Below are 10890 nucleotides of genomic sequence, written 5' to 3'. Positions count from 1 at the left end.
TTCATTCATCGGACGGGGTATTGAGTACAAGAGTTGGCAGGTCATGTTACAGTTGTATAGGACTTTGGTTCGACCACATTTGGAATACTGCGTACAGTTCTGGTCGCCACATTACCAAAAGGATGTGGATGCTTTGGAGAGGGTGCAGAGGAGGTTCACCAGGATGTTGCCTGGTATGGAGGGCGCTAGTTATGAAGAGAGGTTGAGTAGAATAGGATTATTTACATTAGAAAGACTGAGGTTGAGGGGGGACCTGATTGAGGTCTACAAAATCATGAGAGGTATAGACAGGGTGGATAGCAAGAAGCTTTTCTCCCCCAGAGTGGGGGACTCAATTACTAGGGGTCACGATTTCAAGGTGAGAGGGGAAAAGTTTAAGGGAGATATGCGTGGAAAGTTCTTTACGCAGAGGGTGGTGGGTGCCTGGAACGCGTTGCCAGCGGAGGTGGCAGAGGCTGGCACAATAGCGTCATTTAAGATGTATCTGGACAGATACATGAATGGGCAGGGAGCAGAGGGATACAGATCCTTGGAAAATAGGCGACAGGTTTCGACAGAAGATCTGGATCGGCGCAGGCTTGGAGGGCCGAAGGGCCTGTTCCTGTGCTGTAATTTTCTTTCTTCTTTGTTCTTTCATATCCTAGCCCTCTCATTCTTGTTTCTTTTCACAAACAGAAACAGTTTCACCCTATCTACTGTGTCCACCCTGCTCATGATTTTGAAAACCTCAATCAAATCTCCTTTTATCTTTCTTCTCTCCAGGGGGAACAATCCCAACTTCTTCAATCTATCAGCATGGCACAAGTCTCTCAAACCTGGAACCATTATTGTAAATCACTTCTGCTATCTCTCCAGTGCATTTTACATCTTTACAGCTTCTAACATTTTCCCCATGTTTGATGTTAATGTACCTGGCTTGTAGCTTTCCATTTTCTGCCTCGATCTCTTTTTGAATAAAGGAATTACATTAGCTATTTTCCAATCTAAAGAAACCTTTACTAAATCTAATGAGTTTTGAAACAATGCATCAACTGCATTAGTAGCTATTTGTTTTAAGATGAAATCTAGGATGAAATCCATTAGGACCCGAGGACTTCTCAATTTGCAATTCCAACTATTAACTGAGTAGTATTTCCTTGGTAGCTGTAACTTTTTCAAATTTGTCTCCCTCTTTCAATTCTTGATTTACAGCTATTTCCAGAATACCACTTGTATCCTCCCTAGTGCCAAGATGTGCAGGTTAGATAGACTGGCCATGATAAAAATGTCCGTAGTGTTCAGGGGCATTTCAGGTAGGTAGATTAACCATAGTAAATGTGGGGTTATAGGATATGGTAGGGGGCTGAGTCTGGGTGGGATACTCTTCTGAGGGTTGGTGTGGACTTGATGGGTTGAGTGGCCTCCTTATGCACTGTAGGGATTCTATAATGCCAATAAAAACCAACAAAATACGTTCTGAATTCATCTGTCATCCGTTTATCTTTCATTACTAATTCCCCAGATTCATTTTTGTAGGATAAACACCCAAATTTTTCAAACTCTTTTATAAATATCTGATGAAACTTTTCACATCTATTTTTGCATTGCTGGCTAACTTTCGCTCATGCTCTATTTCTTCCCTCCTTAATCTCAGTAATTCTTTGCTGTTTTTTATGTTCTGTCCAATCTTCTGACCTATCACCTATCGTTGCAGAATTAGTCATGTGTATTTTCTTTCCGTCTGTTGGCAGGTCAGTCCTTAGATTTATCTTTCTTATTTGCTGGAATACATATTTTGTGTGTTTTCTGGAGTATTCCCTTAAATATTTGCCACATCTGTGCATATATATATGCACATCCAGGTCCCTCTGTTCCTGTACCCCTTTAGAACTGTACCCCTTTTGTTTATTATTTTTCAGTGTTCTTCCATTCAGAGTGCATCACCTCACACTTTTCTGCATTGAATCTCATCTGCCACCTTTCTGCCCACACCATCAACTTGTTAATGTCCTTTTGGAGTTCCACACTGTCCTGCTCTCAGTTTACAATTCTTCCAAGTTTAGTATCATCTGCAAATTTGGAAAACATCCCCTGCACACCAATATCCAGATCATTTACACATCAGGAAAAGGAAGGGTCCCAGTACTGGTACCTGGGGAACTCCATACAAACTGTTGAATATGGGATTCCTTAAATACTGAATTTTCCTAATATTTATTGTGAAGCAATAGATATCATTTAACAGCTATTAAAGTAGTAACTAACTTTCCAAAATTCTGGCATATGAAAACAAAGGAAGAATTATGAAAAACAGAGGTCACAATGTCCACAGGGAACTTGTGTCATCAATTTATCTTGTGCCAAACATACCCAATTATCATTGCTCTGAGGAAGGTCACCGGACTCGAAACATTAACTCTGTTTTTTCCTTCACAGATGCTGCCAGACCTGCTGAGTTTTTCCAGCAACTTTTTGTTTCTGTTCCTGATTTACAGCATCCGCAGTTCTTTCGGTTTGCAATTATCAGTGTGTTGTTTTCAAAAATAAGAAGTGTTCCTTCTTAAAAAGGACAGTAAACCAATTGTCAGATAAGGGCAGGCAAGGATGTGACAATCATCTGACATCATGAGTGGCTGTTCGACAGCCAATGGCCAAAAGGGTTCAGACAGTTGATTGGCACAACTTAAGTTACCTACCCTTAGAAATATGACAACAATTAGTGCCAAGGCAGAGGGGCATTTTCTCAGAGAGCAGTTCTCATCAAACAGACCTGGTAGGCATCAGTTCTCATTCGGCAATCCCCAGAGAGCAGTCTTCATCGTGCAGTCCTCACCAGACAGTTGGAAAATAGATCAGAAGGAGAGGTAGAAGACTAAAAGAAGAGTTCCCAAATGCTTTGGCTACACAGTTGGATGCTGCCCCTGCTTATTTTAATGAGACCAAAATCTTCTGCTGTGACAATCTCTTTGTCCTCTGGTATCAGTGAACCATCGTCAATTGTCACAGTTGTATACTTTATCTAATTAAACATTGCATCATACCTAAATTGCTGATTCTTAAACTCACACTATCAGAAAATTACTCACAAATAATCGACCACCAGGGTTAGGTTACTGTGATCACAAACCCCTAAAAACAAAACCTTTCTTCAGCCTGAAAAATATCCATTGACCGATACTGTGTTTTCTATCACTCAGTCAATTTTGTATCCATGTTGCCACTATCCCTTGGATACCATGGCCTTCAACTTTCTACACAAGTCTGTTGTGAGACACTGTATCAAATGTTTTCTGGAAATCCATGTATATCTCACACACGTTACTCTCGTCAACCCTTGGAATAAAACTCCAACTAGTTAGTTAAATATGATTGCCCCTTTAAAAATCTATGCTGACTCTTCCTCATCAACCCACGTTTTCCATGTGATTAATTAAACTAAGCTTGTAGAATGTTTACATGACAGCTTTCTTGGAAATTGTGTGTGGACCCAAACAGGCACAAAGTTATTCTAGATCTAATATTATGCAACAAAGCAGAGTTAATTAACATTTTAATAAAAAAGATCCTCTGAAGAAAGTATCTGCACTGTTTCCATGAAATAGCCGATGTAACTTTCCTGATAGAAATCTGTTCTAGCATCTGTGGAGTGCAGCTGATATGCTGAACATTTCCAGCATTTTCTGTTTTTATACTTTTCCTGAGATGCAGGGCCCTGAGCACAATTCTTACATTCTTAAACAACTTCACTCTTTAGTACTCTGCCCATTTAATTGGTTCACCATTCCTTTGTTCTTTCTGATTATTTTTTATTGATGACTATGACCTTTTGAAATTTCTGTACATGGATTCTGAAATATCTTCGCTGCTCTATAGTTTTTATGCTTCTAATCATTTCAAAAAATGTTCCAATCCACACTGGTCCAAAGTGGATGAGGTCACACTTTCCCCACAATGAACTCCCTCTGCCACAGTTTTGCTCACTCATTTAGTCTAGAAAGATTCCATTATAGCAGTTCACATTTCCTATGCATAACCTTAATCTTTTGCCATCAGCAGTCCAGATTTACCTTTCCTTTATTCTTTTTCCATTATTCATTCACAGCATGAGGGAGTTGCTGGCTAGGCCAGCATTTATTGCCCATCCCTAATTGTTGAGAGTCAACCATGTTTTTGTGGGCCTAGAGTCACATGTCGGCCAAACCAAGTAGTAAGTATTCCTTCCCTAAAGGCAATTAGTGAACCAGGTAGGTTTTTCCAACGATCAACAATGGATTCATGGTCACCATTAGACTCTTAACTCCAATTTTTTAAAATTGAATTCAAATTCCACCATCTGCTGCAGTGGGATTCGATCCTGGATCTGTGGATTAATAATCTAATGATAATACTGCTTGGCCATTGCCTCCTGAGCTCTTCTCATCCTCCCTGAACATCTTTCATCAAACAGAACTTAAGCAAACATTTAAATACAGATTTCTGTACTTCCATTTGCAAACCGCAGTATGAATCTATTATCCCTATTTTATCTCTTACTTTATAACCAATTTCCTTTACAAGACATAAAAAACAGAAATTGCTAGGAAAACTCAGCGGGTCTGGCAGCATCTGTAGGAAGAAAGCAGAGTCAACGTTTCCGGTCCAGTGACCCTTCTTCAAAACAGGGTTTTTTCCCTTTTACAAGACAAGATGTTTGCCTCTAATTCCACGCACTCTTATTTTTGGAGGCGGCTTGTTGTCGAATGCCTTCGGAAATTCATATTGACAAATGTATAGACATTCCCTTATCTCCAACATTTGAGATTTTTGGCGGGGGTGGGGTGGTATTAGTTTTGGTAAATATGGTAAAAAATGCTCTCTAAACATCTCATTTGTTGACATATTTAGCAACTCTATTCCTAACAGATTCTAGTAACTTCCATACAATTGATGTTAGCCTAATGAGTCTATAGTTTTTCATGACTAAAAAGTGTCGTTGACTATTCCTGAGGTGTGTGTTTTGAAAGAACATGGCTAAAACATCAAAAATTTCCTTCCCTATCTCTGCAGTCCATTGAAGGTGCCAAATGGACAGAACTGTTAATAAAGCGTAGTGTTCTCAACTTTATTAATTGGGCCATACAGTACAACAGCAGGAAGGTGCTGTTGAATGTGTACAAGAGACTTGTTAGACCTCAGTTGGAGTACTGTGTGTAATGTGGTGCCTGCAACTGTAAAGATGCAAGTACATTGCAGTTGGTAAAACGATTTACAAAAATGGTGCTAGGACGGAGAAACTTCAGCTGTGATGACAGACTCAAAAAATTGGGATCTCAAGAAGGTGGTCGAGGAGAGTTTTGACATTGGTTTTCAAAATGAGTGGACTGTCTAGAGTAGATAGGAAGAAGCTGTTCCTACTCAAAATTAATGTGCATCAAAACAAGTGAGTGATAAGAGAAAAAACAAAACTGTCATACAGCGAGTAGTCAGGGTATGGAATTCACTGCCTAGAATGTGGTGGAGGCAGGTTCAAATAGGCATTTAAAAGGGTACTGGATGATTATTCTGACAGAGTTAGTGTGTAGAAATTACAGGGAAAAAGGTGGGAGACTGGCACTAGAAAACAGAACCACGGTAGAAACGACGAGCCGAATGGCTTCTCTCTGAATTGCAACGATTATGTAATTCGACACGTTTCAATAACCTCGGGTGGAAATATAAGCAGCAGGTACAGCAGTAGGCTATTCAATCCTTTGAGCCTGCTCAGCCATTCAAAATGATAATGTATCATCATCTAACTCAGTACCCTGCCCCCACTTTCTCCCATACACTGATCACTTTAACCTCAAGAACCACATTCAACTCTTTCTTGAAAACATTCAACAGTTTGGCTTCAACCGCATTCTGTGACAAAGAATTCCACAGTTCACCACTCTCTGGGTGCAGAAATTTTCACTCAGTCCTAAATGGCCTACTCTGTATCCTTACACTGTGAACCCTGGTTCAGGACTCCCCAGTCAATGGGAACATCAGTCCTTCTGTTACTGTATCTAGCTGTTAGAATTTTAAAACTTTCCATGAAATTCCTTCCCCAGTCTTCTAAACAGCAAATATAATCCTAACCAATCCAGTCACTCTTCATGTGTTATTCTGGCCTTCCCAAGAATCAACCTGTTAACCCTTGCTGCACTCCCTCCATAGCCAGGACATCTGGTCGGAGATCCCAGGAGCAAGCTCAAGATGTCAATGGAGGTTCCCCCGACACCTGCAGTGACGATGAGAGCAGAGGAGATTGAAAAAGCTTGGGGAAAGTGTGCCAAAGTGGAGGAGATTAATCAAGCCCTTGTAGGAAGTATGGTCCCGACATAGTTAAGCACTTAAAGCCTGCAATGTTTGAAATTTTAGCTTTATTTATTTATTTTCACTTGATACTAAGAAGGACTGCAATGTTTAACTTTTAACTTGTTTTAAAATATTATACTGAGTGTGACTGTAATATTTAAATTTTCAGTTTGTTCCTTATTTCTTCTATCTTATTCTTAAGTTTTTGTATCTAAGATGGCACCAAGTCTGGCAACATTGAAAACTTTTCACTGTACTCCTGTGCTTTTGTACTTGAGTATACGTGACAATAAAGCCTAAACCTACAAACTAAATTTAAATCTTTCCTCAGATAAGGCGACCAAAACTGCAGACAATGATCTCACCAAGGCACTGTACAACTGCAGCAAGATATCCCACTCCTGTACTTAATTAAATCCTCTAGCAGCAAGGGCCAACATAATATTTCCTTTCTTCACCACTTGCATGCTTACTTTCAGTGATTGGTATACCAGGTCTTCTTGCACCTCCACGGATAATAATCTTTCTTCCTGTTTTTGCTACCATAGGAGAAACCTTTCATTTATCCATATTACACTCCATTTGTGATGCATTTGCCCATTCACTCAACCTGCCCAAATCACACTGAAGCATCTCTTCATCCCCCAGTCCCTAATGCAGGAAACCAGTGGATTCTAGAGATTTCACTATCATAAATCTCCCTGGTTCACCATTACTGTACATTAACTAATACTGAATTTAATTTTTCATGCTTTCCTTATATCTTTTACAACTTTTTCTTAAACTGTACGTTGATGAAAAGCAGCTGCCAAGCTGTTATTTCCTGATTTGGTAACATCTACAGTATGCGCGCATCTGTCTTTAAGGGGCCCACAATACTCAGTCAATTATTTTCTTGTAATAAGTGGTTAAAAATATTGCTCTTATTATCACTTGATGGCTTTATTTCATATTTCCACCTTGCTGATTTCATCTACTAACTAAACTATCTGTCGTCAACTCATGAAGATGAATACAATTATAGGTCAAGCTGCACACTCAATGCATAAGGCAGCAAATGTTTCTATCCCCTCAGTGCAGGGACATCACTGAGCAAGTGACCTGCTGCCTCAGTGTGAAGGACTACTCTGAATAGAAATGTGGTTTAGAGTCCTTTAACTCCAAGTACCTTTAAGACTGACAAATCAAAGTTCACCAAATGAATAACATCAATACTCGCAACAATGCGCAGGTCAATGCTGAGAAGTTATTATGAACCAAACCTTGTTATCAGGACTGATGTCCACATCTTCAACTTCTCCATCATGAGCTCGGAAATCAAAACATTTCTTCATACTTGGGAACTGCAGTTGGAAAAATATCCATTGCTTAAATTCATATTTGATGTTATCCCCAATAATTACATTCATATTTGAATATATTCTCTAACTCTCATTTCCAACGTACAATCAACAGCAATATGTTGGTCCTTGTTCCACACACCAGCGTTTTCCAGGATTGCCCATAAAACTGTGTGTAGAATACTGTCTGGGTGGGAGTGGAGGGTTACATCAAAGATTGGAGGGGCTGGGAAGAAACAGGCAGCCCCAGTATCGGGACAAAGTTCCAAATGACATATTGCCTCAACAGCTGCAGTTCAACCTCTTTTGTTTTACTAAAATGTATAATAAAAGCGATAACGACTGTTTCTTACGCTTTCATGGGATGTGGGTGCTGCTGGTTATGCCAGCATTTATTGGTCAAAAACCATAGACCATAAAGTATAGGGACAGGAGAAGGCTGTGCAGCCCCTTCAGGATGCTTTGTCCTGCGATAGGATTATGGCGGATCCAACATTTTTCACACTCACCTTCCTGTGGTTTCCCATAACCCTTGGCTCCTCTACAGATCAAGAATCCCTGTCTTAAATACAGACAAGGACTCTGCCTGCACAGCTTTGTGGTAAGGAGTTCCAAAGGTTCACAACCTTCAGAGAAGAAATTCCTCCTCATCTCAGTCTTAAATTGATGTCCCTTTATTCTGAGACTATCGTCCCATATTCTATGAATGGAAATACTCACAGCATTTACCTTTACAAGCCTTTTGAGAACTCTACGTGTTTCAATGAGATCACCTGCCATTCTTCTTTCATTCAACTCAGCAGAGTCCCAACCTGTTTAGTCTTTGCTCAGAAGACAATCCTCGCACACTAGAGAAAATCCTAGAGAATCTTCTCTGAACTGTCTCCAATGAGACAATGTCTTTCCTAAACTAAAGGGACCAAAACTGCTCTCAGTCCTCCAGATTTGATCTCACCAGCATCTTGTACAGTTGCACCAAGACTTGCTTACTTTTATACTCCAATCCCCTTGAAATAAGGGACAATATTCCATTACCCTTCCTGTGTGCTAACTTTGTGTTTTGTGCACAAGTACTCCCAAGTCTGCATCTAAAATACATTGTTCTCCCCTCCAAAGTGAACAGTTTCCCAAATCATACTCCATCTGCCACTTTCTTAACCTATTAATACCCCCACATACAGTTCTGAAGAAGGATAATACCCAAAACATTGACTTCTCCTTTCCTCCAGATGCTGCCTGGCTTGCTGTGTTCTTCCGGTCCCCTGTTTGTCTACCTTGGATTCCAACATCTGCAGTTTTTTGTCTCTAACCAATGTTAAGGGATGAAGGTTGGATTTGCTCTTACTGGAGATGATCATTGCCTGTTACTTGTATGGCTCAAATATTATTTGCCACTTATCAGCCCAAGCCTGGACATAATCCAGATATTGCTGCATACAGACACAGACAGGTTCAGTATCTCAGGAGTTGGGAACAGTGCTGAACATTGTGCAATCTTCAGCAAACATTCCACTTCTGACCTTATATGGAGGAAGGGTCCTTGATGAAGCAGCTGAAGATGGTCGGGCCTAGGATTCTACCCTGAAGCTTCAGAGATTTTGCGGCACAGTGGTTGTGTCCCTACCTCTAGACCAGGTTCAAGTCCCATCTGCTCCAGAGGTAACAATGTCTCTGAACAGGCTGATTATAAAATATCTACATTGAGGCTTTACTGTGATTTTGTTTTTGTTTGTACCTCCCAAACCCTAACGAAGCCATCCACGCCCCCGGTGACGAGAAAGGAGTGCTTCATATTGAAGCGGACAGTTTTCTGAAGTGCATCCATGCTGAAGTCAGTGCGTACGACATGAAGTGACTCTACCACCATTTCTGGTGTCTCATTTCGCAGGCACCCACTCGCATCACCGGCCATTTTATTTCCAGTCTTTCGTTTCCTAGCTTCTGTCTTCTTGACTGTAGAGGGAGAGAGAGAAAACTGGTAGAGTATTCGAGTTATACTGTAGTACAGAATGGAAACAGGCCCTTCAACCCAAACTGGTCTATGGTGACCATGGTGCCCACTCAGCTAGTTCCAATTGCCTGCGTTTGGTCCATACCCCTCCATAACCTTCCCATTCATGTACATATCCAAATGTTTTTTACATGCTGTTATTGTACTTCCCTCAGTTTCTCTGGCAGCCCATTCCATATATGCACCATTCTCTGCGTGAAGAAGTTGCCCCTCAGGTCCTTCTTAAACTTATGCCCTCTCGTTTTCAATTCCCCATCCCTGGGAAAAAGACTACATGCATTCATCCTATCCATGCCCCCCATGATTTTATACACCTCAATAAGGTCACCCCTCATTCTCCTAATTTTCAAGGAATAAACTCCTATCCTGACCAACCTCTCCCTATAACTCAGGCCTACTAGTCCTGGCAACATCCTCATAAATCTTTGCATACTTTCCAGGTTAACTATGTCCTTCCTATAACAGGGTGACCAAAACTGTACACAATACTCCAAGCGTGGCCTCACTAGTGACTCATACAACCATAAACATAAAGTCCCAACTCCTTTACTCAATCCCTCGACTGATGAAAGCCAGTATGCTAAATGCCTTCTTCACCACTCTGTCTACATGTGATGCAGCTTTCAATGAACTATGTTCTTATGCTCCGAGGTCCCTCTGTTCCACAACAGTCCTCAGGATCTTACCATTTACTCTACAAGTCCTACATCGGTTTGACTTTCCAAAGTGCAACACCTCACACTGTCTGCATTAAATTGCATTTGCCAATCCTCAGCCCACTTCCCCATCTGATCAAGATCCCTGTGTAATTTTTGATAGAGATAGCAGGAACTGCAGATGCTGGAGAACCTGAGATAACAAGGTGTAGAGCTGGATGAACACAGCAGGCCAAGCAGCATCAGAGGAGCAGGAAGGCTGACGTTTCGGACCTAGACCCTTCTTCAGAAATGGGGGAGGGGAAGGGGGTTCTGAAATAAATAGGGAGAGAGGGGGAGGCGGATAGAAGATGGATAGAGGAGGAGATAGGTGGAGAGGAGACAGACAGGTCAAAGAGGCGGGGATGGAGCCAGTAGAGGTGAGTGTAGGTGGGGAGGTAGGGAGGAGATACGTCAGTCTAGGGAGGACGGACAGGTCAAGGGGGCAGGATGAGGTTAGTAGGTAGGAGATGGGGGTGGGAGGAAGGGACGAGCTGGGCTGGTTTTGGGATGCGGTAGTGGGGTGGGGTGGGGGGGGGGGGGGGGG

The sequence above is a fragment of the Rhincodon typus genome, chromosome 9, assembly GCF_021869965.1.
Source record: "Rhincodon typus isolate 14 chromosome 9, sRhiTyp1.1, whole genome shotgun sequence".
NCBI lineage: Eukaryota > Metazoa > Chordata > Chondrichthyes > Orectolobiformes > Rhincodontidae > Rhincodon > Rhincodon typus.
This window is presented reverse-complemented; position numbering follows the sequence as displayed.